The sequence below is a fragment of the Phacochoerus africanus genome, unplaced genomic scaffold, assembly GCF_016906955.1.
Source record: "Phacochoerus africanus isolate WHEZ1 unplaced genomic scaffold, ROS_Pafr_v1 Scaffold_14, whole genome shotgun sequence".
NCBI lineage: Eukaryota > Metazoa > Chordata > Mammalia > Artiodactyla > Suidae > Phacochoerus > Phacochoerus africanus.
In genome coordinates, this window is record NW_025927332.1 from 14,303 (window position 1) to 39,403 (window position 25,101).

The 25,101-nt window shown below is 41.1% G+C and overlaps 1 non-coding gene across 1 annotated transcript; it reads right to left on the bottom strand.

Moving 5' to 3' along the window:
• Window positions 1-9,333: 9,333 nt before the first annotated feature.
• On the bottom strand, window positions 9,334-9,440 carry LOC125119129 (U6 spliceosomal RNA). The gene has a single exon (XR_007133031.1). It is a non-coding gene; the product is annotated as a U6 spliceosomal RNA (small nuclear RNA).
• Window positions 9,441-25,101: the final 15,661 nt, after the last annotated feature.

The following is a 25,101-nucleotide window of genomic DNA, read 5'->3' on the forward strand; positions in this document are numbered from 1 at the left end:
AGGTCTCACAGAGAGGGTGAAGATCAGGCCTTGAAGGCTGGGTAACAGCATCCCCAAGGAATCATCAGAGTTGTTAGCTGGAGAGAATGGGTAGAGGCTAAATGGGGAGGCCTTGAAATGCTGGCTAAGGAGTTGATGAATCTCCAAAGGCAATGGAGACTCATCAAAGGTTTTTAAGCAGGGCAGTAACTTGCTAAGAACGTGTCTTAGTGACAGAGTGAAACAACACGGGCAGCAGTGTAGAGAATGCACTCTGCTGATGCTAGGGCTTGCCTTTGTCAAAACTATGTTTACCCAAACAGCTTGATTTGGAAAATATACACCTAATGTGATCTCTCCTCCATTCAAGGTGAGTGAAAGTACGAATAAGAATGTGGGTCTAAAGTGACGAGACAGCACCAAAACATGCCTAATTTGCCTGGTGCTGTGACTCAAAACAAACCCCTTTAAATGTACAGCTTTTTATTTCAGAATTAATTAGCACATCTCCCTCAACAACTCTGTGTGAAACATAACATGAAAAATGGCAAAATCTTGAATTGTAACCCAATTAGAGGTGAGCACAGCCACTCAAAAAAGGCCGTACTGCCTTTAAAGCACTGCTTTTGTTGATGATTCATAATAAGTCCTTTTGTCTTTTGGTAAATGATTTAGTGGGCGACAGAAGAAAAGAAAGCAGAAAGTACTGTCTTCACAAAGCAATTAAATGGTAAAATTGGGAGCAGCTCTCAATGTTTAGACTGGTGCGCAAGTCCTCAGGCTGTTTTCGGGGCAGACAAGTGGAAGCACATATGCTCAGGCAGGAGACAACCATGCTCTAGCAGGCTTTGCTGCCAAGACTTGGTAGATAAGGATGGGGGACACTGGTTAGAAAAGATTTACTGTCCTAGACACTCAGATGAGATGGGCAGCACCCAAAGACCTTTGGGTAAATCAAGGGATTATTTGCAGCACTGGGGCCCCTACCTGCCCCCCCCCCCAGACACCATGGGCGCAGATGCTCTGCTGACATGCTGTTAAGGCATAAAGCCATGCTTCCCCAGAGGACCACGACAGAACAGGAGAGGGGATATCAGGGACAAGGAGCCTCAGGCTACCCCCTCAGCCTCTGCTTGCCAAGGTGCTCCTTGAGACTATATAGATGCCAAAGGGGGAAAGAGAATTCCTTCATGCCCAGAATCTTAAATTAATGAGCTTAGAAAATAATAGTTTTCTTTGAAGAGAACAAATAATTGCACTTGTAATGAATAACTTCTGATAATCAAAAAGAGACATGATTGTGTAAAATTTCAGGAAAGTCAAAAACTTATAAAAATTATCCCAAGTCCAGCAATCAGCAATAAATACTGTTAATATCTTTTAAAATTTCAAGCATCTATTTATGTATGTTACCTTTCAAAAAGATAAATAATTTTTCCAAAATATGACCTTTCTACAAATGATTTTTAGTTGATTCTTTTTCTTTTTATAATAGTTTCATATTTTCTAATATAGTTGATTTACAATATTCTATCAATTTCTGCTGAACAGCAAAGTAACCCAGTCTCTCTCTCACACACACACACACACACACACACACATTTATATATACACCTTCTTTTTCTCACATTGTTGTCCATCATGTTCCATCACAAGTGACTAGATATAGTTCCTTGTGCTATACAGCAGGATCTCATTGCTTATCCACTCCACAAATGATTTTTATAACTTGTTTTTCCATTGAACAATATATTCTGGACATCTTAAAATTGATTAAAATACCTTTTGTAGACCAGCCTTTTCTTGGCTATTATTTGGATGTGAATAATTAATTTAGATAGGTCCCTTTTGACAGACTTTCTCATTTTTCACTAAAAAGAACATATTTTTGTCTTTTTAGGGCCATACCCATGGCATATGGAAGTTCTCAGACTAGGGGTTGAATCGGAGCTGCAGTGGCCGACCTACACCACAACCACAGCAACGAGGGATCCAAGCCACATCTGCGAACTACACCACAGCTCACGGCAATGTTGGATCCTTAACTCACTGATCGAGGCCAGGGATCAAACCTGTATCCTCATGATTTTTTACCACTGAGCCACATCGGGAACTCCCAAGAACATTATTTTTTTTAATTTTTTTTTTACATATCCGTCCAATCATCTGCTTTAGATACACTGTAAGAGGTGGAACTGCTCTGTCAAAGAGTGAGCCATGCAGCAGACAACTCCTGGGTCAACCTGGATGCCCCTATACTGATGCTGCTAGTTTTGTCTAACAGTATTGATTCCTCCTTTCCCTTGTAACAGACTATAATGGGGTGGGGAATGGGGGAGACGCCCACCTCCAACTCACCTTCTATGTGGTAAAGAGAGATAAAGCCATCCCTAGGCCTGTGATACAAGCCTGGCTGGTCAAAGAAGTGCTCAAAGTTGGCTCAGGGATGGCCCAAGATCAAAATGGGCCTGGCTGGTACTAAGGAGGCCACCAGCAATAAAGCCAATAGAACCTAGAGCTGCTGTCAGTCACCACTGGGTGGGTCTTATCCATGAATGAAGCCAAAGTATAAGAAGACAAAGCAGAGAGATGGGGAGATGGGGTGGAGGGGACACAATTTTCATTCCTGGATTCAGGTAAATCTAGGGCCAACTTGACACTTATATCCTTTGATGTGTTGACCTGCTTTTTTTTTTTTTCTTTTTTCTTTTTGTCTTTTTGGAAGTGCCCAGGCTAGGGGCCTAATTGGAGCTGTAGCTGCTGGCCTACACCACAGCTCACAGCAACACCAGATCCTTGACCCGATGAGCAATGCTCCTAGTCAGATTCATTTCCGCTGCACCATGATGGGAACTCCCACTTTTTTATTTTATTTTTTTCTTAAATCATTGTAATTGTCTTTTTCTCTCTTTTAATTAAAAAGTAAGGAGTAAGAAGTTCCCATTGTGGCACAGTGGAAACAAATCCAACCAGTGTCCATGAGGACGAGGGTTCCATCCCCGGCCTTGCTCAGTGGGTTAAGGATCTGGCATTGCCATGAGCTGTGGTGTAGGTCATGTAGACACGGCTCAGATCCGGAGTTGCTGTGGCTGTGGTGTAGGCCTGCAGCTATAGCTCCAATTTGACCCCTAGCCTGGGAACCTCCACATGCCATTGGGTGTGGCCTTAAAAAGTGGGAAAAAAAAGTAAGGAATAATAAAATATTGAATAAAGAAAAGAAGTCCTTCTCTGGGCCTGTCCCCTAAGACACAGACAATGGCCCAGGGCCTTGGCTAGGTGGCATCTAGTGATCCTTCCCGGCTCTCTGGCCACCATGACTGATCCCACAGCCTGGCCAAAGACAGGCATGTCAGCATCAGTGGCTGCCTTGGGCAGAGAAGCTCCCCACGCCTGCACAAAGATGCCCACAGAGGCCTGGCTCAATTCCTTCTATGTTCTGGGGAATAAGAACACAATTTGGAGGGGGAGGGGTGGGGATGGCAAACTAAGTATGAGAAACTCTAAACTGAAGAAATAGCATCAACTTGATTTTTAAGTGTTTTCTGCTGAACCACTCAGACTTATTAATACACTAGTGTGCATCAGGTTCCCAAAGGCCTTATGTGGTTTGGGCCTTCAGAGCATGGGGGGCAGGGCCTGGTGGGCTGTGGACAAGGTAGGATTCCTCCACACCTTCCAAGCTGAAGACCTTAGGCAAGTCACTGCACCTCTCTAAACCTCAGTTCCATCATCTCTAAATTACCTACCTCATAGGTTTTCTGCAAAGGTACATTAGCAACGTGCTCGAAACACCCAAAGTCTGCAATAAATGTGAGCTATTAACATTTGAGCATTAAAATCCACAAGGTACTTTTTCTTTTACTGCCTCATCTGGGGACCCTTTTACTCAAGTCCAAGTCCAAGAGGGTAGCACGCAGACCATCCTCTACTGTCTGCTGACCTGGCAGGAGGCTGATGGAGAGGAGGTGACAGTGGAAGAGTTTCACTGCAATGATTAGATCAAAGGAGCCAGCTGGGAGCCAAGATCACCTTGACTTGCTGGCCTGCACACTGGCTTTAGTGCTGATGAGTTTCTTCATTGAGTAAGTTGTGGTCACAGTACCTATGCAGGAGCCTGAAGGGGATGTACCTCCCAAGGCTGCTCGTCTCAGCTGAAGTTTGCTCAGGGCTGTGCTTCCACTTTTTTTTTTTCTTTTCTCTTTTTGTGCCTTGGGAAGTCATAGTCTCAGAAGTGCGGACACTCAAGATGAAGTTTGGGTTTTTTTGGTTTGTTTGTTTGTCTTTTCTAGGATTGCACCCGAGGCATATGGAGGTTCCCAGGCTAAGGGTCTAATCGGAGCCATAGCCACTGGCTTACACCACAGCCACAGCAACACTAGATCTGAGCCTCACCTGCTACCTATATCACAGCGCACGGCAATGCTGCATCCTTAACCCACTGAGCGAGTCCAGGGATCGAACCTGCAACTTCATGGTTCCTATTCAGATTTGTTTCCGCTGCACCGTGATGGGAACTCCAAGATGAAGTTTTGGGCAAGAAAGGTACACATTGGGATAATTGGAGTAAATGAAGATGTGGAACATTCTAGAGCCCACACATTCTGCTTTCTTGGGACTGGGAGAGGATGAGGCAAGTGGACCAGAGAGTGAACTATTTATAATTGCATTGCATTTCAGGACCTGTCCCCCAGTGGTGATTGTAACCATAAGTCCCTGCCTGTGAACTTTTACCAAGAGATCAATATTGTTTTTGCTTTTTTTTAGGGCTTTTTTTTTTTTTTTTGCCTCAGTGGAGTCACAGCACACAGGCTAGGGGTCGAATCAGAGCTACAGCTGCTAGCCACAGCAATGCCAGATTCAAGACACATAACCTACACCACAGCTCCCAGCAACACCAGATCCTTAACCCACTGAGCAAGGCCAGGGATCGAGCCTGAAACCTCATGGTTTCCAGTTGGATTTGTTTCCACTGAGCCACGATGGGACCTCCCGAACACTGTTTGTTTTTATCTGGTACCAAAATGTGTTACGGTTCTTCCTGAGGAAAACATTCTCTTCTCATCAGATACCTGCTTGATGCCCAGAGTGTCCCCCCAGTGCAATCCCCAAGGAGGTGGTGCAGCTCCTCAGAAGCCTCTGGTGGGAAGAGGCCACCTTTACTTGATCTTAACTGGTAATGAGCATCTTCAGTCTCTTCTCACCACCAGTACCTCTCTCTCTGTGGCAGTCAGACCCACTGAGACTTATACAATTTTTACAAAAACATATTTACTTAAGTAAAGAAAGTGAGCATCTTTAAAAATATATATTAAGCAAATAACAAAGCAGGAGTTCCCACTGTGGTGCAGCAGCAACAAACCCAATTAGTACCCATGAGGATGTGGGTTTGATCCCTGGCCTCATGCAGTGGGTCAGGGATCTGGCATTGCTGTGAGCTGTGGTGTAGGTCACAGATGTGGCTTGGATCCCACATTGCTGTGGCTGTGATGGGCAGCTGTAGCTCCAATTCAACCCCTAGCCTTGGAACTTCCATTTGTCACAAGTGGGGCCTTAAAAAGCAAAATAAAATAGACAAAATAATATAAAATAAAAATAACAAGACAGATGGTATATAGATATGTTAGAACTTGTCTTTGTGGGGTTGGAGCAATGGAGGTTTGGGACCCCTTCCCCATAGTAAGGAGCAGTTGGGTGTTCCCCCATTGCTGTGGTCTGATAGGTGTCTATGAAATGTCCTGGTCACTCCAGAGCATTAAGTAGGTATTGGCAGTTGTACATTTATTTCAGTGTACAGTTGACTCTTGAATAACACAGGTTTGAACTGTACAGGTCCACTTCTACCCAGATTTTTTTCAATAACTTCATACCACAGTACTACACAATCTGCAGGTGGTTCAATTCCTACACGCAGAACCACAGATGCAGAGGGTTAACTCTCAAGTTACATGGGGATTTTAAGCTGCAGGGTGTCAGGCGCCTGATCACCATGCTGTTCAAGGTCAATTGTATTTAAAATTCAAACAGGGGGAGTTCCTGATGTCCTGCAGTGGAAGCAAATCTGACTAGGAACCACAAGGTTGCCGGTTCGATCCCTGGCCTCGCTCAGTGGGTTAAGGATCCGGCATTGCTGTGAGCTGCAGTGTGGGTCACAGATGTGGCTCAGATCTGGTGTTGCTGTGGCTGTGGTGTAGGCTGGCAGCTGTAGCTCAATTTGACCCCTAGCCTGGGAACTTCCATATGCCCAAAAAAATTCAAATAGGGGCACATACCCATGGTTAAGATAAAAGTTCAACGTATCAGAAATGATACTTCACAGAGCTTTTCCCCAGAGGCCTTGAGTGAGCTGCAAAGGGAGGCCTAGTCCTGGAAATGGATCTATCTTCCTCCAAGGAAGAGCTTTTTGTAAAGATAATTTTTCATTATCTTCTGAGCTGCTGCTGCTGCTGCTGCTTCTTCTTCTTCTTCTTCTTCTTCTTCTTCTTCTTCTTCTTCTTCTTCTTCTTCTTCTTCCTCCCCCCTCCCCCTCCCCCTCCCCCCTCCTCCAGAAAGAACTCAGTCCATGAGCACAAATTTTTTTTGGTCTTTTTAAGGCTGTACCAGTGGCACATGGAGGTTCCAAGGCTAGGGGTCTAATCAGAGCTGTAGCCGCCAGCCTACACCACAGTCACAGCAATGCCAGATCTGAGCCATTTCTGCGACCTACATCACAGCTTATGGCAACGCCGGATCCTTAACCCACTGAGCAAGGCCAGGGATCGAACCCACAACATCATGGTTCCTAGTGGGATTCATTTCTGCTTTGCCACTATGGGAACTCCCCAATTATTTTTTTAATTAATTAATTTATTTAAAATTTTTTTTTGTCTTTTTAGGGCTGAACCTGTGGCTTATAGACGTTCCCAGGCTAGGGGTTCAATCGGAGCTGTAGCCACCAGCCTATAGCACAGCCAGATCTGAGCAGTGTCTGCAACCTACACCACAGCTCATGGCAATGCCGGATCCTTGACCCGCTGAGAGAGGCCTGGGATTGAACCCAAAACCTCATGGCTCCTAGTTGGATTCATTTCCACTGTGCCACAATGGGAACTCCATTTTTATTATTATATTTTTTTTTGCATGAGCACAATTAAATGTTGTCCATTCAATCTAGCCAGTGCTTACTTATTGAGGCATGTGTGACTAATTCTAGGAATTTATTCCATGCTTAGTTGCCTCAATGGTATGTCCTAAAGCTTGAGCCCTTTAAAAGGTTGTTTTCTTGACATTTGATTGTTCATTTGACGCCTTTATGTAGCTTTCATCAGTGCAGTGTGAATAAAGAATGAGATTACTTTGGATGGGACCAGAGAGCTGGTAGACATTACAGAGAAGCTCAGAAATACAGTTCTACCTCTGCCTTGGGTAGACCTCAAATGTGTATGTTTTGAGTGTCCAAAATCATTAAATGAAAAGACAGTTGTTCCAAAGACTCAAGCCCTTGTGACTGGACATGATATTTGGCTTCAGTGAATTAGCACTCAGTATCTGCCTTTTATGTTTGATGTTTCAGAAGCACTCTGAGGACTGCTGGCCTTTGGGTCTAAAAGATAAGAGTTGGACACATAGCTGACATCCCAGCTGTATACACACAATCCCATTTTATCTACCACCCACACCAAGTATTGTTTAGTCAAGATTTTGTCATAGAGCAGCAGAAGAAATATAAATCAATTGTTTTTTTCAGCTGCCCAGTGGAGCAGTTCGGCCTGCTGCATGAGGTAGCCTGGACAATCCATTTGTTTTCTTTCTTGGGAGTGGTCCTGAGTCCTCACTTGTCCCATGATAAACATGCCTCAGAGAACAATCACTGTGAGCCAGGTAGCATCACCGGAAATTGTGCCACAAACTAGCATGGGCCTTAGTGAGCCCTGTGCCAATGCCCCATGCATAGGATCCCCTACATGGGCAGCTGTGAGCTTCTCGAGGCTCGCAAACTCAACCTGTCCAAAACAACCATCATGATCCAAACTCCTTCTCTTCGCTTCCTGTCCCAGGCCCTGGCACCACCATCCATCCAGAAATGGAGCTCTTTCTTGACTGGTTTCTCCCCTCACTCCTAGGACAACCATCCAACAAGTTCAGCCATTGGCCCTCCAACTTTTCTCAAATGTATCAACTTCTTTCCATCTCTGTCCAAGCAACACCCATCTCGCTCATGAAGAAATCTGATACCTTCCCAACTGGTCAGCCACCTCCACTGCTCCTCTACCCACTCTCCATCCTAGTCCATGGTAATTTTTTAAAACAAAGTTCTGTCACTGAGGAAAGCCCTTCAACAATCTCCCACTGATCCTAAGACAGGGATCAACATCTCTGTCTGTTCACTGTGGTCTGACCTCTGTCTTTGACTCTGGCCTCACCTGGGGCCACACAACACCCCCTAAATCTTGACAAACCAGCCCTGCTGGTTTTCCTTTCACCCACGCTCCCCCTTCACAGAGCCATTTTTTTTTTGTTGGTCTTTTGTCTTTTGTCTTTTGAGGCCCACACCCGTGGCATATGGAGGTTCCCAGGCTAGGGGTCAAGTCAGAGCTGTAGCTGCCGGCCTACAAAACATCCACAGCAACATGGGATCTGAGCCGAGTCTGCAACCTACACCACAGCTCACGGCAATGCTGGATCCTTGACCTGACTATCGAGGCCAGGGATCAAACCCACAACCTCGTGGTTCCTGGTCAGATTCGTTTCTGCTGCCCCATGACAGGAACTCCCCCACAGACATTTGTAACTGCCAGTCCCTCTACTTGCAGTGGGACTGTCCCAACACCATATCCCCCTGTTAGAATTTTTTTCTATTGAAATATAGTTGATTTACAACATTGTGCCAATTTCTGCTGGACAACAAAATGACAACATTATATGTATATATACATCCTTTTTTATATTATTATCCATCATGGTCTATCCCGGAAGATCAGATTGGATAGTGCTTCCTGTTCTATATAGTATGACCTTGTTGTTTGTCCTTTGTAAATAAAATATTTGGCGTCTATTAACCTCAAGCTCCCAGTCCATCCTACTCCCTTCCCCCTCTCTCTTGGCTATCTCAAGTCTGCTCTCTATGTCTGTGAGTCTGTTTCTGTTCCGTAGATAGATTATCTGTGCCATCTTTTAGATTTCACATATAAGTGATATCATATGGTATTTGTCTTTCTCATTCTGACTTACGTCACTTAGTATGATAATAATCTCTAGTTGCATCCATGTTGCCATACCTCTTTTTTTATTGTGTTCAAGCATATGTAACAAAATTTACCATTTTAATGATTTTGAGTCTACAGTTCAGTAACATTAAACACTTTCACATTACTGTGCAAAAATATGGAACACTTCACAAATTTGCATGTCATCCTTGCACAGGGGCCATGCAAATCCTCTCAGTATTGTTCCACTTTTAGTCTATGTGCTGCTGATGTGAGCACCTTTCCCCTTTTGGCTATAAAGTTAGACTCATCCTGTAGACCTCAGCTTAAAAGTCATTTATTCAGGGAAGCCTTCTGACACCAGGCCTATCAAAGTCACATATCCTCTTGGTTGCATAATACACAGTATGAGTTATATGCTTGTTTCATTGGTGTCTGCTCTCTCTCACTAGACTGTGAGCTCCTTGAAGGCAGCACTCAAGGTCAAGAGGAGTATTAGGCACACATTAGGAGCTCAGTGCATCCTAGTTAAATGGATGAACAAAGACATGTGCGATTCTACCTCCAGTGAAGACCATCTTTGACGTTATAGAAAACAATGTAGTTTGGCATTATCTTGAACTCTATTCCGGAGCAGGGTCTTGACTTTCCCTTTGGGAAACTAAAATCAATCATGAAGGGTGTTTTTTCCCTTTTCTCAAATAGAAGAATTATTAATTCAGATGTTATCTCTAAAGAAAAAGAGGAAAACACCTGATGGTCTTTAAATAGTGGGTTTTCCTTTTACTCTATTAATCAAGGTTTCAAAACTGTTGAATCTAGACCATAGACTGCTGAATCAGTTTGTAATTTTCAAACACTAATGTCAGGTAGAGCTTATTATGCCTAAGCCTGCAAGAAACCCAATCTGATGCTATTCAACCACTTCTATAGAGAAGCCACCACCACTCATGGGTCTAGAGATGGCTTCCCTGGAACCTGAAGTATGTCTGCATCCATCAAGTTCAAGGAAAATTTGTCACACCTGACTCCATGAAGCCCTGCTATGGACCAGACTGGATATTCTGAGATTTCATGAGGCCAAGGATGCCAACCCTAAGTTACAGCAAGAAGAGCTGTGACATTCAGGTGACACTTCGCACTTTGTGGGTCATCCATAACACCAAGAGTTCTTAGGGATCAACGTCAATATGAACAACAGCATCTTAATTTTACAGATGAGAGGAAACACTCAGAGGTCAAGCAACTGGACCAGCATCCCTCAGCCAGGAGGCAGGCCAGATGTGGCACCTGGTTTTGATGCCTAAACCTTTGCTTTTGTCACTCTAACTTGCTAAATATATCATTAACCACTGAATTTTAGAGGTGACTTCTATTACAACAGCACTGGTTGTAAATGGTAAATGAAGATCTGGTCACTTTGCACCATGAGTGAAGCTGTGAAAAGTAAAAGAAATGTGGCCTGTGATTAAAAGGCTCTTTAATGTGCTTGAACACTTACCACCTGACTGCATACTTTGTGGTTATTCAATAAGTATGCTTTGAGTCACTGGCTGATCAAAAGTCTAGAGGTAGCACGTGATGATCAAGACTGTTTGGTAATGCACAACACCCTAAAATCTCTGGGACAATGAGCTCTCCCCAGGCTCTGGTTCCACTCTAGAGTGTGTCCTCATGCAAGACACAGTCTTGAAGCTGGTTCCCGTCCTGGCATCCTGCAAAGTTTCACTTAATCTTAGGGAAAAGCTAGGATGCCCTCTGCCTCCAAGCATAGACTCTGGTAGGCTGGGTCCCCTGGGTTTCCTCCAAATCCTTCCTGTTCCCACCCTCATCATAGAGAACGTGGTAAAGAACACACTAATCTCTTGGATCAAAGTGAGAACAAAATGCATAACACTCCCACTGCAGGATCAGAGCATGCTTAGCTAACCCTGTGGGCTCTTGGCTGAGGAGGTGATGAAAGGGAGAGAGGCGCCTGTCATGAGGTCATGGACCAAAACCTTCTGACACCTGTCCCCTTTCCACCACTACCCACATCCATACTTGGCCTAACTGAGCCAAAGATTCCAGTAACCAAAAATGTCCCTCAGCCTGACATTTCCCACCTCCCCATTAGGTTTTCCTTTTTTTCTGTAACTACAAAGTCTGCCTTTCATCACCTCTGCTGCATGTTCCCTCAGCTCCCTATCCCTATGACACTCACCTCCTCTCTTCTTGGCTACAGCTCATTTCTTTTCAGGTCAGCCATCAAAAATCCAACTGGAGCAGAATATAGGTAACTCAGCTCTATTCACACAGCATTGCAAGCACACACACTCCCAATTTTTATAATCTACCTCCATCCTAGGTTTTCCAAAACTCCTTTGTTTAAAAAAGACTTCATTCATCTCTTACCTCAGTGTCTCATTTTCCATGTAATTCTGAAAAGACTACAAACTGTTCAGAGACAGTGGGGGAGTTTTATGTCCCTCTCTCTCTCTTTTTTTTTTTTTTTTGCTTTTTTCTTTAGGGCCCCACCCACAGCTTATGGAAGTTTCCAGGCTAGGGATTGAATCAGAGCTACAGCTATACCTCAGAGCAATGCCAGATCCCCAACCCACTGAGCAAGGCCAGGGGTCGAACCCACATCCTCATGGATACTAGTTGGATTCCTTTGCATTGCAGTACAATGGGAATTCCCTCATTTTCATTTTTTAAATCAACATCATCATCATCATTTTGCTATTGTTGTTATTATCATTTAGCATTGACTTACAATCTGATCATTATTTATAAAATTCTCTTTCCTAGCATAAAAACCTTCTCCTTTTGTATTCCTTAAAATTAATGATTTTATTGTTGAATCTTAACTTTGTCAGCTTAAGAATTGTTTCCAATAATGTCTGCATTTTACCATCCGTACCTGCTCATTTTCTCCTCAATGTTTGTTTTTTTTCTCTCTCTCTCTTCTTCTTTTTTTCTTTTTTCTTTTTGGTCTTTTTTCAGGGCTGCACCCACAGCATATGGAAGTTCCCAGGCTAGTGGTCAAATTGGAGCTGTAGCCACTGGCCTACACCACAGCTCACAGCAATGCTGGATCCTTAACCCACTGAGGGAGGCCAGGGATCAGACCTGCATCTTCAAGTATACTAGTCAGATTTGTTTCCCTGAGCCATGAGAGGAAGTCCTCAAGTGTGTGTTTTAATATAAGGGCTTCATCCAAGGATACACTGTGTGTAAAAGGCAACAAGAATGTGCCTGGGGTCAGGGACCACAACCCAGAAGCACAGGAGAGCTCTGGTTATTCAGATATCTGTTCCCATTTTTAATTTTCCATTACTTTCTCAGAGAAAATTGATGCCCCAAGAAAACCATTATTGGTTATAGAGAAATGTTGATTTTATTTTAGGGGAAAATCTTACATTTCCATAATGAGGTGCTTACCAAATTTATAGTTTAAACCATTTCATTCTTTTTTTTTCACCAAAACATCATAGTTCTTTACTTTCATAGGATGTGAGAGATTATATACCATAACATTTCCAACAACAACAGCCAAAATGTGTGTGCCAGGAACTACCATAGCATAGCAGGTCAATTAAACACCAAACAAACAAAAACCCCAGCCAAACAAACTTCTAGAAAATGAAATCAGATTTGTGGTTACCAGAGGTGAGTAAACCATTTTATTCTTAAAATTATTCATGACCATGTATTTTGAAGGGTTCATTTAACAAACTTACTATTCAAATCATGGATTGAATGGAAAAGCTAGGAAAAGCAGCACTGGAAAAAAAAAAAAGCACAACTAATTTGGAAGCGCATTTGTAGCTTTCTTTCTGCTAATCCTGAAAGGACTGATCTGAAAGAGAAACTCTTGGGCTGCAAAGACATTGGAAATTAAATTTCTCATAGAGTACTGAATATTAAACAAAAAGAAGGATTGCTGTAGGTGTCTATGTATGATCAAAAAGATACATGCTCCCCAGTTCATTGAAATAGCCAAGACATGCAAGCAACCTAAATGTCCATCAACAGAGAAATGGATGAAGAAGTGGTACATATATACAATGGAATACTACACAGCCATAAAAATATAATAATGCCATTTGCTGCAACATGGTTGGACGTAGAGATTATCACACTAAGTGAAGTTAATCAGGCAGTGAAAGACAAAGATTTGATATCACTTATAGGTGGAATCTAAAGAAGAGGATACAAACAAATTTATTTGCAGAACCAAAACAGACTCACGGGCTTTGAAAACAAACTTACGATTGCCAAAGTGAAAAGGTTGAGGGGGGAATGGACTGGGAGTTTGGGACTGGCTATGCACCTTGTAGACTATGGAATGACTGGCAAACAGGAACCTCCTATATAGCACAGGGTACTCTACCCAACATTCTGTGATGGCCACATGGGAAAAAAATCAGGAATAGAATGGATTGCATACATGTATAACCAAATCACTTTGTTGTACTGCAGAAATTATCACAACATTTTAAATCAACAAAACTGTAAAAAATGAGAAAAAAGAATCCAATATTGTATATCTTATATAATATTCAACATCAACTATACTTCATTAAAAATATAATATTAAAAAAGGCATAAGCAAGAAGATAACTTACAGGGATTCAAAATCCAGTTTAGGAAAACAAAATTAATAGAACGAGACCAACATGTAGAAGCCAGGACCTGTTCCTAGAAAAGGGTGACTTCCTTCTTGTTCTCCCTCACCCTGTCACTTTGACAAGGGGGGGGGTCCACAGTCTTTGTACCTTCATTTGCTACTATGAAAAAATTCCCTGGAGAATAACTTTATTGTGATTCTCTTATTCTTCCTTAGTAGTTTGTTCCAACATCACCTACCATAGCCATAGAACTTCTATTCTGAGTATGCAAAGACTGTATTCAGCTGAGGTCCAAAAGTACAAGGAGAGAACTTTCTAGTTAACTAATAACATAGTATTACTTGGATTTTTTATTTGTTTTCAGGCCTGCATATGTTTAATTTAAATAGTGCCTTATACAAAGCACTCAAAACTGGTTTTTTCAGATTAGAATACAAGACATAAAAAAACTCAAACATTTCAATCATTTACAGTCATAAAATATCCTACTGAAACATAGCCAGTGACCCTGAGGACAGACATGATCTACTGCTCTGTAAAACTCCAAAATTTACCAACTGAAGACAACAGTAAATATCAATTATCTCTTAGAGTTTTAGTGGGGCAAGGATTAGTAACAATTTAAGTGGGTTCATTCTGACTCTGTGTCTCTCACAAGTCACAGCCAAAATATAGGTGAGGGCTGTTAAGATCTAAGAGCTCAATGAGCTGGAGGACCTATATGCATACTAACCAATTCATGTGGCTGGTGAACTTGTACTGGTGGTTAGTACCAAGCCCCAGTTTTCTGTCATGTGTGCAAAACCAAGCATGGCCCTGGGGGCTCCTGGGCACACAAGCCTTTCTGCATCCCCCATTTCTTATTTTTTTAGGGAATTTCAAAGGGCAAATAGCCTCCATGACCTTCCAAAGGGCTGGTTCAAAGAGTTGCTAATCAGGGAAGCTAGGGGATGCAGAGACCCTGGGGGAGGAGCTGCCAAGAAACAATAGCATAGCTTTGGGGGCAGGGTCCTGGTCTCTCCTCAAGGAATATGGATAACAACATCTTTGAGTTCTTCTACAGAACTCAAGTCCCCAACACATGGAAGACTTGGAAGATGTTAATGAAGCATTCTTTATTCCAGAAAGAAGACCACCAGACCACTGAACACCAGCTTTGAAAACAATGCAAGCTTGCCTCTACCCTGATCCTTATCTGTGGCCCTATTTTTCACTCCTCAAACTATAAAACCACCTCCCCATCTCTCCTAAGAGAGGCACAGTCTTTGAGGCATTAGCCTGCTGTGATCCTTCTTTGCCTGGCAAAGCAATAAAGCTATTATTTCTCCTTCACCCAAAACTCTGTCTCCACATTTCTCTTCAGCACCAGTGAGCAGAAGCCAAGTTCCAGCGACATGTGCTTCTTGGCTGGGTTCCCACAAAGCAAGCATGAGAGAGGTGGAGGCAACATCCCTGTTTATGACCCAGTCACAGTAGTCACATAACATCACTCTGTTCATTAGAAGTGAGTCAGTAAGTCTAGCCAGCATTCAAGGGGAAGGGAATTAAGCTCCACCTTTTGAAGGGAGGGATGTCAAATAATTTGTAGACATGTTTTAAAACCATCCGTAGTTACAGATAAATGCAAATTATTTTAAAATGTTTTTATAGCATATTTTGAGATATAATTATGCAAGGTAAAATTCATAACTCAAGCATACAGCTGACTAGTTTTACGTGACTATATTCCTGTGTAACCACTATCTCCTCTAAAATACATAATATTTTGTTTTATATAATACACCATATTTTCAGCTCCATAGAGAGTTTTATCACCTAAATTATTTTGAACTTTCTACATATACGACATCTACAAAGACATCTCTAGTTCTTCCTTCTAATCCTTATAACTTTGTTTTACATTTCTTGATTTTTTTTTTCTCTCCTATCTGGGGCCTCTGGCACAATATTGAATAGAAGTGGACATCCTTGTCTTAATTTCAATTTAGGGGAACATATTCATTATTTCACCATATTTAACTGTAGGTTGTTTTATCAATAATTCTTATCAAATTAAGGAAGCTCCTTTCCAGTTTGATTAGCTTTGGCAATAGACCTAAAAAGAGAATCACAATTCATGACTTTCCTATTTGCTCATAACTTTAAACATTGGCCAAAGTATTGCCTTTAGCTGCAAATGGCCCTTATCTAATTTATAGAAAAACCATGCCAGGTCAACACATGAAAAAAAAAATATTGCCCAGGCAGTTCTCATTTTCCAAATATACTGCTCTTCAAAAGTCTATTTGTGGAGTTCCTGTCATGGCTCAGTGGTTAACAAACCCAACTAGCATCCATGAGGATGAAGGTTCAGTCCCTGGCCTTGCTCAGTGAGTGAAGGATCTGACATTGAAGTGAGCTGTGGTAAATGTTGCAGACACAGCTCAGATCTGGCATTGCTGTGGCTGTGATGAAGGCTGGAGGCTACAGCTCCGATTAGACCCCTAGCCTGGGAACCTCCGTATGCCACAGGTGTGGCCCTAAAAAGACAATAAATAAATAAATAAATAAATAAATAAATAAATAATAAATATACCAGGTGACCAGGTATAAAAGTGGCACAGGGAATAATTCTATAATTTGGCAAGTTGACTAAACATCACCTACCATAAGATAGATAATAATAATGAAAATTGTTCAGCAAGATCATTTCATTTATGTTAGTACATCTGTTTCCCACTGTCATGTGCAAGCTACTGCCTTGGGCTATAAAACTTCAGCAAACAAGTCTCAATTTACCAATACTTCCTCATGTGGATGTTGGGATCATATTTGCTTTTCAAATGGAAAAGCATAAAACATATACAAGGGATAGACACATTTTGGGTTTCAGATTGATTTTTACAGTTGGTGGTGGTTGGCAAGGCTGTTTTTGATACCAGGTAAGCAGGAAGTGTGAGCAAGTGAGGGAATGTCTCTGGTCCTCATCTAGAGTGAAAGGCTTGTTTTCCAAAGGACATTCACAAGCACCAGAGAAAAATGGGGCATTAGGGCACAGAGAGGTCTGGTGAACCCATTTCTAAGTGGGGCAACTGTAGATCCATCCGAAGGTTGATCAAAGGGCAGCTGGCTGGGCTGGGTGTGTGCCAAGGTAGCTATGAGGTACAGATCCAGCAGGGACAATGAAGGGGCTCTCAGTGTTTACATAATAAATGATGGCCTCTAGGGAAGAAGTACTCACTTTTCTCAAGGTTTTCTATTTGTACTAGCTGAACTCAGTGTCAAATATGAAAGGGCATCTTTCCAAAGGCTTTTAACACTAGTCTCATTTGCTATGTAAACAAGAACAGAAGACATCAAAGCCAAAATGCCATTACTCCTTGGATTCTGAGCATTCAGGTAGAGCTGATTGCTCTGTTTTTATTCCTGTTATTATTAAATCATTGATTTGATCATCCAATGAAACAGGAAAATTTTTAGCAAAGATTGGTTTTTCCAAAAGTAGAACCATGACAGGATGTGTGTTTGGCTTTTCCCTTCTTAATTTTCTGAAGCTCTCTTAAGGAAGAAAGCCAGTGACTTAAAGAGTTGGTAAATAAGATTTAGAAGGTTTTTCAGGGCTCCATGAAATCTTTTTTTAATTACTATTCCTCTGGACATTTATTTCGAAGTGCCCTGCCATGGCTTTGATGATTACCGGTCTAAGGTTCAGACTTCTCCCCTGCCTACAGCGAAATTAGGAGTAGATCACTTCCCACAGAGAAGGATCAGAGGATAGACCCTGGAGAGAACTTGGCCTTTTCTGGAGGTCACCAGATAAAAGTAAGGTAAACATCCTTCCCTGACAAGTGATTTCCTGAGCTAATTACACCCTCCTTTAAAGGCAGTCTACCAGATATCACCAGAAATGAGCTTTAGACTCTCTTACCAAGCTTTATTTCAAGTATTTTCCAATGAAATTCACCTTATTCACCCTGATTTCATCTATTCACAGTTTGTGGCATTTTTCCAAGTTCTAGTTTTTTTCATGCTCCCTTCTTGTCCTTTGCTATAATCCTTTCAGAGTTGAGGCTGTCTTACTCATATTAGAATTCTCCAGTTTGACCCATAACCTGGGAACTTCCATATGCTACAAGTGCAGCCCTAAAAGGCAAAAAAAAAAAAAAAAAGAATTAATGCCAAGGAGGTTAGGTTTCAGTTGTTTAGGTTGGAAGGGCTCATTGTTGTTCATTCCTCTGCAGTCCTACTTGAGACAGGTTTGTCAAGTTCCCTGACGTGATCTTTATGGCTCTCCCACCTGAGTACAAAAGGAAGCACCAGAGATCATTTTATCAAGTTAACCAATTCAGAACTTTGATAAAGACTAATACAAATATGTTAAGACATAAATTTATTTTTCTAACCTATAGTTTGTTGTTTTGTTACTAATTACTAACTTATAGAGTAGTTAAAGGGGAGTGGACAAGCCGATGCAGTAGGAAGACCCTGAACTCACCTCCTTCCACAGATACACCAAAATTATAACTATTTACAGAGAAACTATTGATGATAAAAATCAGAAGAATAGCAGAAAGTAGAAAGAAGTAAGCACTTATTGTAGGAGGGGCAGAGACAGAGTGCAGCCAAGATCCTTACCCCCCCCCCCCAGGTGAGCAACCCATAAATGAGAGCTGAATCATAATTGCAGAGGTTCTCCCCAAGGTTCAAAAGGTCCCAAGCCTACACTGGATTCCCCATTCCAGGAGTCCTGCATAGGAAAGATAAGCCCCCAAAACATTTGGCTTTAAAAGCCTTTTTTCTTTCCAGGAGAACTGGAGGGCCATGGGAAATAGAGACTCTACTCCTAAAGGATATACACAAAATCTCACATGCTCCAAGACCCAGGGCCGAAGCAGTAATTTAAAAGGATCCTGAGTCAGAGCCTGCTAATCTTGGAGAGCCTCCAGGAGAGGCAGGAGGCAAGTGGAGCTCACTCTGAGGACACAGACACTGGGGACAGCCATTTGGGGGAGCTTATTCTACCACATGGAAACTAATGCTGGCAAGAACTATTTTAGAATCCTCCTTCTGGTTTATTAGTTCCAGGAACAGACCCACCCACCAGGCTGTGAGCACCAGGACTAGGACTCCTCAGAGCAAGTAACCAGATGGACAGAGACACAGCCCCTTCACAAGTAGGTCAGCTGCCATAAGACCCCCTAAACCCACAACCATCCTGTCCACCAGAAGCCCAAGGATTCTACCTCCACACCAGTGTGCTGACACGAAATCCTAAGGGCTCTACAGGCAGAGAAGCTTGGACCCAACAGCACTAGCCCCAGGACTACCTGGGCTTTGGCCCCACCCACCAGTGCGAAGGCACCAGCCTTGGGACCCCAGGAGTCATGATACCAGCAATCATGGGTGGACACCAGTCTTATAACCATCATAACCCTGCAGCTAACCATATCAGAACCCAGGACATGCACCAAAAGGCCAGCATCAGGAGCAGTACCACCTGGACCACAGTCCTGCTTACCAGCAAGCCAATGGCAGCTGTAGGACACATTAGGCTCCTCAGCCATCTGCCCCAGGATTCAGCCCAAACAACCAGAGGACCAATACCAACTTCAGGACACCCAGGACACTAGATCCAGGGATTGGGGAACTCAGCTATGTCCACTAATGAGCTGGGACTAGTCCTGGGACCCCTGGGTCCCAGCTTCACCTACTAGGAGGTGACCTATCATTCAGCCATCGTGGGATCCAGCTCCTTTCACCAAGAAACCAACATCAGCTTAGGGACACCCAATACCAGACAGCCAACTGTGTTAGGAAATGGTCCCAACACTAGATCTAAGACTTCCAATCCTGCAATCACCCCTTCCAGAATTCAGCTCAACCCATGAATGAGCCAGCACCAGACCTGGGAAGACACAGGGCCCATAGCCCTGGACCAGAGGCAAGCCACACCCACTGGACCACAACAGTAGTAAACCCATCACAAGAAAAGAACCCACACAGTCCACATAGGGGGCATCCCATATCATATAGCTCTGGTGACCAGAGGGGAGCACACTGCTGGGATGCATAGGACATCTCCTATGAAAGGACACTTCTCCAACATTGGGGAAGCATGAGCAATGTACCAAAACAGGAGAAATAAAAATAGCAAATTTGGCAAACAGAAACAACAGGAAAATGTCCCAAATAAAGGAATGGGATAAACCCCCAGAAGAACTAAATGGATTAGATAGGCAATCTATTCAGTAAAATGTTCAAGATAATGATCATAAAGATACTTGAAGAACTCAGAAGTTTGGAAGAACAGAGTGAGCATGTAGAAGTTTTTCATAAAGAGAAAACATAAAGAACCAAACAGAGATGAAGACTACATTAACTGAAATGAAAAACACACTAAAGGGAATCAACAGAAGAAGAAGAGATAAATGAACTGGAAGACAGGGTAGTGGAAATCACTGAAGTTAAATGGGGGAAAAAAGAATAAAAAGAAATGAAACAGTTTTAAGAGACTCTGAGAAAGCATCAAGTATATTATTATTCTCATTACAGGGGTTCCAGAAGGACCAGGGAGAGAGAAGGGGGGCAGAGAACATATTTGAAGACATAATATTTGAAAATTTCACTAATCTGGGAATTCCTGATCCAAGTGTAAGAAGCACAGAGAGTGCCATATAGCATTAACACAAAGAGGAACCCAATGAGACACATTGTAACTAAAATGGCAAAAATTAAAGATAAAGAGAGAATATTAGAAGCAGAAAGGGAAGTGCAATAAGAACTCCCATAAGGCCATCAACTGACTTTGCAACAGAAATTCTGGAGGCTAGGAAAAAAACCTAAATCCAAGAATACTCTACATAGCAAGCTTCTCATTCATATTTAATGGAGAGATCAAAAGTTCTACAGATTGGCAAAAGCTAAAAGATGAAATTAGCACCATGAAAATAGCTTTACAAAAAATGTTTTGTGGGTTTTTTTTGTTTGTTTTTGTTTTTTTTGTCTTTTTGTCTTTTTAGGGCTGCAACAGCATATGGAGGTTCCCAGGCTAGGGGCTGAATCAGAGGTGTAGCCACCAGCCTACACCAGAGCCACAGTAATGCAGGATCCGAGCTACATCTGTGACCTATACCACAACTCACAGCAACGCTGGATCTTTAACCCACTGAGTGGAGACAGGAATTAAACTTGCATCCTCATGGATACTAGTCGGGTTTGTTAACCACTGAGCCACGATGGGAACCCCTTTTTATTTTTTGGGTTTTACAAAAAATGTTAAAAGGAGTTCTCTAAGTGGAAGATAATAGACTACAACTAGAAACATGACAATTATGAAAGGAAAGAGCACATTGGTAAAGGCAAAAATACAGCAAATGTAGTAAATCATCCATGTGCAAACTAGTAGAAGGTTAAAAGACAAAAGTAGTAAAATCATCTGTATCTGCAATAACTAGTTAAGAGATACACAAAACAAAAAGATGTAAAATATAATGTCCAGAATACTAAACGTGTACAAATGCAGGGTTGTTAAAATGCATTTAAATGTAAGAGTCAGCAAATTAAAATAATCAAGCATATATATAGATTGGAGTTCCTGTCGTGGTGCAGCAGTTAACAAATCTGACCAGGAACCATGAGGTTTTGGGTTCAATCCCTGGCCTCACTCAGTGGGTTAAGGATCCAGTATTGCCGTGAGCTGTGGTGTAGGTTGCAGATGCAGTTCGGATGCTGTGTTGCCCTGGCTCTGGCATAGGCTGGCGGCTACAGCTCTGATTGGACCCCTAGCCCGAGAACTTCCATGTGCCATGGGAACTGGCCTCAGAACAGGCAAAAAAAAAAAAAAAAAAAGAAAGAAAGCATATATATAGATTGCTATAAATTTCACAGTAACCGCAAATCAAATTATATAATAAATACATAAACACACACACATGAAAATAATCCAGATATAGTGTTATAGATAGTCATCAAAGAACAAGGGGAGGAACAAAAGTGAAGAAGGAAACAAACAATAACAAAAACAACCCCAAAACAATTAGCAAAATTACAATAGTACATACCTATCTATAATTATTTTAAATTTAAATGGAATAAGTTGTCCAATCAAAAAACATGGAGTGGTTGAATGGATAAATGACAAGATTCACAAATATGTTGCCTATAAGAGACTCATTTCAGCTCTAAAGACACACAGAGACTGAAAGTGAAGGGATGGGAATCCCTTTCCATCCCCCAAATGGAAATTCAAAGAAAGTCAGGGGAGCCATACTTAGAAAAATACATGTTAAGGCTCTAAAAAGAGACAAAGAAGGATATTGTGTAATGATCCAGGGGTCAATCCAAGAAGATACAACAACAGTAAATATATATGCATCCAGTATAGAAGCACTTAAATACTTAAAGTAAATATTAACAGACATAAAGGGCGAAATTGACAGTAAACCAATAGTAGTGGGAGACTTTAACACCCTATTTACATTAATGGAGAGACCATCCATACAGAAAAGCAATAAGGGAAACACTGACTTAATAGATATAGTTAGAAATTCCATCCCAAAGAAACAGAATACATATTGTTTTCAAGTGTATGTAGAACTTTCTCCAGGATGGATGACATGCCAAGCCACATAACACATCTCAGTAAATTTAGGAAGATTAAAATCATATTAATCATCTTTTCTAACCATAGCACCATGTTTGTATTTTTAACATAAAACTAGAAATCAAATACAGGGACAAAAAAGCAAAAATCCCAAACACATGGAGGCTATGCAATATGTTGCCCAACAACCAATGGGTAACTGAATAAATCAAGAAGAAATAAAAATAATACCTGGAAACAAATGAAAATGAAGACACAATGATTCAAAACATGTGAGATGAAGTATCTCAAAAGCAGTTCTAAAAGGGAAGTTTATGACAATACAAGCTTCAGGTAATAAGAAAAATCCAAAATAACCTAACCTTAACACCTAAAAAATGAGAAGAAGAAGAAAAAAATAAAATCCAAAGTTAATAGAAGGAAATAAACAATAAACATCAGAGCAGAAATAAGTAAAATAGAGACTATAAAGAGCAATATAATAGATCAGTGAAACTAAGAGCTGGTTCTTTGAAAGGATAAATGAAATTGATAAACCAGACTCATCAAGGAAAAGAACAGAAAAGGCCCAAATCAAAAATCAAAACCTTTAGCCACACTCATCAGGGAAAAAAAGAGAGAAAACCCAAATCAAAAATTGAAAAAAGTTACAACTGACATGATAGAAATAAAGATTACCATGCACAAATATAAGCTAATAAAATGGAAGACCTAGAAAAAAAGGAACAAATTCCTAGACATACAAAATATTCCAAGACGGAACCGGCAAAAAATAGAAAATATGAACAGATGAATGACCAGTTATGAAATCGAATCAGTAATCAAAAAACTCCCAACAAACAAAAGTCCAGAAATAGATGGCTTCACAGGTGAATTTTACCAAACACATGATGACATTATACCTAGCCTTCTCAAACTACTGCAAAAAATTGCAGAGGAAAGAATACTCCTGAACTCACTCTGTGAGGTCAGCATCATCCTGATACAAAAACCAGACAAAGATAGCACACATAAAAAATTATAGGCCAATATCATTGATAAACATAGATGCAAAAATCACCAATAAAATATTAGGAAACCAAATTTAACAATACATTAAAAGCATCATACAGAACAATCAGGGATGCAAGTATGTTTCAATAGCTACAAATCAATCAGTGTGATACACCACATTACCAAACTGAAGCATAAAAACCATGTCGTCATCTCAATGGTACTAGCACAAAATTGGACACATAGATTAATGGAACAGAATAGAGAGCCCAGAAGTAAATCCAATGATTTGGTCAATTAGTCTATAGCAAAGGTAGCAAAAATATACACTAGGGAAAAGATAAGAGGTGCTGGGAAAACTAGAGAGCTATATGCAAAATAATTAAATTAGAACACTTTATAACATCATATTTTTTAACACTATAAGACCAGAAACCATAAAACTCCTAAAAGATAATATAAGCAGAACACTCTTTGATGTAAATTGCAGCACTGTGGAGTTTGTTGGGTTTTTTTGTTTGTTTGTCGGTTTGTTTGTGTCTGTGTCCTAAGGCAAAGGAAACAAAAGCAAAAATAAACAAATGGGACCTAATTAAACGTAAAAGCTTAATAATTCCCTGGTGGCCCAGGGGGTTAAGGATCCTGCATTGTCACTGCTGTGGCATGGTTTGATACCTGGCCCTGGACATTCCACATGCCACATGCATAAGCGAAATTTTTTTCTTTAATTTAAAGAGCCTGAGCACAGCAGCAAAGGAAACCATTAACCAAATGAAAAGACAATATTTGTGGGGGGAGATTATTTGATTTTTTTATTTTTTATTATAGTTTATATACAATGTTCTGTCAATTTCTGCTGTAGAGCAAAGTGCCCCAGTCATATATATGTATATACATTATTTTTCTCACATTATCCTTCATCATGTTCCATCACAAGTGATTATAGTTCCTTATTCTATACAGCAGGATCTCATAGCTTATCCACTCTAAATGTAAAATTTGCATCTACTAACCCCAACACCCCAGGCCATCCCACTCCCTCCTCCTCGCCCATGGCAACCACAAGTCTGTTTTCCATGTCTATGACTTTATTTCTTTTCTGCAGATAGGTTCATTTGTGCATATATTAGAGTCCAGATATATGTAATATATAGGATTTGCCTTTCTCTTTTTGACTTACTTCACTTAATATGAGAGTATCTAGTTCCATCAGTGTTGCTGCAAATAGCATTATTTTGTTCTTTTTTATGGCTGAGTAGTATTCCGTTGTGTATATGTACCACATCTTCTTAACCTGTAGATGGACATTTAGGTTGTTGCCATGTCTTGTGCTGCAATAAGAAAAGACAATCTTTTGAATGGGAAAAGATTTTTGCCAATTATATGGTCAATAAGAGGTTAGTATCCAAACTATAAGAATAGCTCATAAAACTCAATATCAAAAAAAAAAAAACAAAAAAACAATTCAACCCAATAATATACAGAAGACCAGTATGATGTTAGAGAGTGTTCTAATTTCATTCTTTTACATGTAGCTGACCGGTTTTTACAGCACCACTTATTGAAGGAACTGTCTTTTCTCCATTGTATATTTTTGCCTCCTTTGTCAGATTAGTTGACCATAGTTGTGTTGGTTTATCTCTGGACTTTCTATCTTGTTCTATTGATCTATAGTTCTGGTTTTTGCCAGTACTATACTGTTTTAATAACCATAGCTTTGTAGTATAACCTGAGGTTGGAGACCCTGATTCCT